The sequence below is a fragment of the Ammodytes marinus genome (assembly GCF_949987685.1).
Source record: "Ammodytes marinus genome assembly, contig: scaffold_81, whole genome shotgun sequence".
Lineage (NCBI taxonomy): Eukaryota > Metazoa > Chordata > Actinopteri > Uranoscopiformes > Ammodytidae > Ammodytes > Ammodytes marinus.
In genome coordinates this window covers 157,501-162,500 of record NW_027648249.1, presented here as the reverse complement: position 1 = coordinate 162,500, position 5,000 = coordinate 157,501, and positions in this window count along the sequence as shown.

The window sequence follows — 5,000 nt, the reverse complement described above, 5'->3', positions numbered from 1 at the left end:
CAAAGACACACACACACACACACACACACACACACACACACACACACACACACACACACACACACACACACACACACACACACACACACACACACACACACACACACACACACACACACACACACACACACACACACACACACACACACACACACTAAAGTATTCAGATCCAGAATCAATCTAACCACCAGATGAACATTAGTGAGTTTGATATAAAGTGATGCAGCTCGACACAGCGCCCCCTGCGGTCACCACAGTAACTGCACCTTAAAACCCCGAACCTCAAACAAATCACTTCGTCTCCCTAAACAACATTAAACTTCCCCGTTAACACCTAACACCTACCTCACAGTCTAACCCTGTCTGAGTTACAGCACTACAACGAGTCTGTTACAACTAAATACATCAACTCTGGGAGAAGATTTGGTTTTAAAAACTGAAAGAAAATGCCTCGAAACTGCAGGTTTATCTGATGAAAACCGTTCAGAGAGAAGCGGTGTTTGCTCGCACGCTGATTAGAACAACACACACACTGACAACAAGCAGGAAAACAGTGATTCTAGCAGATTAAAGGTAGAGAAAGTGAGTTTAAAGTTACATACCTGGACGGGCGCGCGTGTGTGTGTGAATGTGTGTGTGTGAATGTGTGTGCGTGTGTGTGTGTGTGTGTGTGGCTGGTCCGGTGGTTGCCGTTGCCTCTGCGCGGATCAGAGCTGCAGACCCGACTACATTCACCGGAGTCAAGACGAGACAACACACACGCACACACATACACACACACTACCTCCGCCCACTGCTTTCACAATAAAGGTATACAGAGCCCTCCCGTGATAGGCTACCTCAGAAAATCTCAATTTCTAAAGCACTTACATCAACTAAACTTTCCATGATCATTCTCAGCACTATTCTGAAGGTTATTACAGAAGGATTTGTTCATATGTTGTTCACTGTCTGATTTATGAGACTTTTTGTTAATAAAAACATTCTGAAAATACATATTTCGTTAGCCTGTTGCCTAATTTCCATATTTCGGCTATTCGATCAGTTCAGAAAAAGTTCTATTGAAAAAAAACTATTGTTCTAAAGCGATAATGCGTAACTTCTGCTGCACAGAAGAAAATAAAATGTTGTTCTGTGAAGCAACACGAGGCCTATTGCGAAATTGTATTAAAAATAAATAAAATATATAAAAAATATTGTACATGCGCAGTACAGGTGCATTTTAAAAACATATGAATATCATGAAAAAGTATTTTTTTTCATAATTATTTTTTTAATTAAAAAAGTTAAAGTTTTAGATTCAACAAACACATAAAGTAACCTGTAATTTGTATTTTATTCAAATGTTCAATTTTCTATTCATTCGCTTTTAAACATTTTATTAATTCGCTTTTCTGATGTGTATTGTGTATTTTAATCTTGCCCCTGTAAAGCACTTTGAATGGCCGTGTGTCTGAATTGTGCTATAGAAATAAACTTGCCTTGCCTTGCCTTGCCTTGCCTTGCCTTGCCTTGCCTTGCCTTGCCTTGCCTTGCCTTGCCTTGCCTTGCCTTGCCTTGCCTTGCCTAAAGTGAAATATTTAAAGAATAGTTTTGTTTTAATGTCGGTTTAATTCTTAAACTGACCGCAACTTCCGCATTTCAAAATATTACAAAGTTGTTTGAGAGAAAAGAGAAGTCGGTGTTAAACTGTTGACCAAGCTTTTATTTTGTAGGGTGAACTCTGACCGTGTTTCCAGAGAGCGGAAGTGGACGCATCCGTTAGAATGAAAGGTTACTATCGGTCACCGGACAAGACCAATGTAATGTAACTTACCCTGTGTGTGTGTGTGTGTGTGTGTGTGTGTGTGTGTGTGTGTGTGTGTGTGTGTGTGTGTGTGTGTGTGTGTGTGTGTGTGTGTGTGTGTGTGTGTGTGTGTGTGTGTGTGTGTGTGTGTGTGTGTGCGTTCATGTCATAGAATATATTAGCTTCTGTCTTCACTTATACATCTTTGTATAAATGTGATTGAAATATTATCATACCGATGAAATCTGCAGCAGTAATTTAACAGACTAAAACTCTTCTGTACTTTAGTATGTAGTAAAAAGACTAAAACTCTTCTAAAAAGACTAGAACTGTTCTATATTTACAATTTGTGCAATACGCAGATATAATATATATAATAAACAACATCACATTCTTTTTACTACACTACATACTAAAGTACAGAAGAGTTTTAGTCTTTTTACTACACTACATACTAAAGTACAGAAGAGTTTTAGGGCCACAGACAGGAGAGAAAAAAAAATGCGTTCCAATCCCCATACTTCCTTACTATTTAGTATGCCAGGAAAAGATTTAGGATGTCCCAATACATGCAAGTCAATTGCAGTATGCTGAAAATACACAAATGCCCCACTAACTCCAATAGCATTTTGGAGTATTCTTCTTTAATCTTGACATTTCTCGACATAATGAAAAAAAAACTTCCTTATCTGATTTTTTTTTCCTCTCCTGTCTGTGGCCCTAAAACTCTTCTGTACTTTAGTATGTAGTGTAGTAAAACGACTAAAACTCTTCTGTATTTTAGTATGTAGTGTAGTAAAAAGACTAAAACTCTTCTGTGCTTTAGTATGTAGTGTAGTAAAAAGACTAAAACTCTTCTGTACTTTAGTATGTAGTGTAGTAAAAAGACTAAAACTCTTCTGTACTTTAGTATGCAGTGTAGTAAAAAGACTAAAACTCTTCTGTTCTTTAGTATGTAGTGTAGTAAAAAGACTAGAACTCTTCTGTACTTTAGTATGTAGTGTAGTAAAAAGACTAAAACTCTTCTGTACTTTAGTATGTAGTGTAGTAAAAAGACTAAAACTCTTCTGTACTTTAGTATGTAGTGTAGTAAAAACACTAAAACTCTTCTGTACTTTAGTATGTAGTGTAGTAAAAAGACTAAAACTCTTCTGTTCTTTAGTATGTAGTGTAGTAAAAAGAAAGAGTGTGTGATTTGGAACGCAGGGACAATGGTGTTTAATGCTGAAATTTCACAATAAAAGACTTGTACTCGCTCTTTTACATTCATATTTATACTGCAATATGTATTTATTCTATATATGTATTCACACCAACTCATACTCTGCCACGAAGTCTGTTTTATTATTTTTCTTAAAAATTTACATATCTGGTATCTTTTTATTTTAATACATATGCTATGTGAACTTTTTACAATATTATTTTTTATTATTTTAAATATCTATATAGCCTATTGGTGTGTGTGTGTGTGTGTGTGTGTGTGTGTGTGTGTGTGTGCGTGTGCGTGTGTGTGTGTGTTTCTGCATAATAAAATAGTGTAACTTTGACGAGACTCTGTTGTGTCACACCGCCACCTAGTGGGTAAACACAGAACTGCACCACTCCCACAAACAGTATGTACACTTTTTACAATATACATTTTTTTAAATATTTGTTATATATTTAGCCTATTGGTGTGTGTGTGTGTGTGTGTGTGTGTGTGTGTGTGTGTGTGTGTGCGTGTGTGTGTGTGTGTGTGGTGCGTGTGAGTGAGTGTGTGTGTGTGTGTGTGTGTGCGTGTATGTGTGTGTGTGTGTGTGTGTGTGTGTGTGTGTGTGTGTGTGCTGCAACTCTCAGTTCTTTTAAATCGAGTCTGAAGACTTTTTTGTTTCCATTTTAACCTGCAATTTTCATTCTATTTGCTTCTTTTATTAAATCCAGTTTTCATGTTTTTATTTTTTTTTTATTTTTATTTGCTTCTTTTAATCGCTTTTAAATGTTTTATAATGTGTTTTATGTATTCTAATCTTGCCCCTGTAAAGCACTTTGAGTGGCCTTGTGTCTGAATTGTGCTATATAAATAAACTTGCCTTGCCTTGCCTTGCCTTGCCTTGTGTGTGTGTGCGGGAGTGTGCGTGCGTACGGGTGTGTGTTCAAACCGCTCCTGGCACATCAGCACTTTGAAACAGTAATCCATGCCTTCATTACATCTCGGCTGGATTACTGTAATGCACTTTATTTTGGAGTCAGCCAGACTTCTCTTGCACGTCTCCAGTTGGTGCAAAATGCGGCCGCACGCCTGCTAACTGGAGTCCGCAAGAGGGAGCACGTCACCCCCATCCTGGCCTCCCTTCACTGGCTGCCTGTGCACTACTGCCATCGGTGTATGAGTGTGTGTATGAATGGGTGAATGTGGTAAGATATGTAAAGCGCTTTGGGGCTGAGAAAATCGGCTAGAAAGCGCTATATAAGTCAAGTCCATTTACCATTTACCATTTAGGGTTCATTTTAAGATTCTTTTATTTGTTTTTAAATCTTTAAATGGATTGGCCCCCTCTTACCTCTCTGAGCTTCTTCACCCCTATGCCCCTGCACGGAGCCTCCGATCAGCTGGTCCTGCTGCTTCTGGAGGTACCGAGGTCTAAACGAAAGCTCAGATTGTGGAACGAGCTCCCCCTCCATATTAGACAGGCCCCCTCACTGCCCATTTTTAAAACACGTCTTAAAACCCATCTTTACTCCTTGGCTTTCAACCCAGCATGAGACCTTAATTTTGTTTTAGTGTCCTATGGTGTATTTTATTCATTGTGCTTATTAGTTTTATTTGTTTAATTTGTTTTATCTGAATTTTAAATTGTTGTTTTGCTTATAAATAGTTTTATCTGCATTATGTACAGCACTTTGTTTCAGCTGTGGTTGTCTTAAAAGGCTTTATCAATAAAGTTGAGTTGAGTTGAGTGTTGGAGAGCAAAGAAAGTAAGAATTTCATTGTAGAGTGAAAATATTTTGAATCTTGAATCTGGGAATAAAACCGTAGAATGCTGTTGTGTTACAGCGCCCTCCAGCGGACAGACACTGAACTGCAGCACATCCACATGGGCTGTGTCTTGATTCAGGGGTTGCGGTCTACGTAGGCTGCATTTGAAGACCGATTGCGTCATAGCGGCGCGCAAAGGTTGTCCCGTTTGCAAGGCTCCTTGCAAGGCTCCTCATATGCGGCCGAGAAATGCAGCCT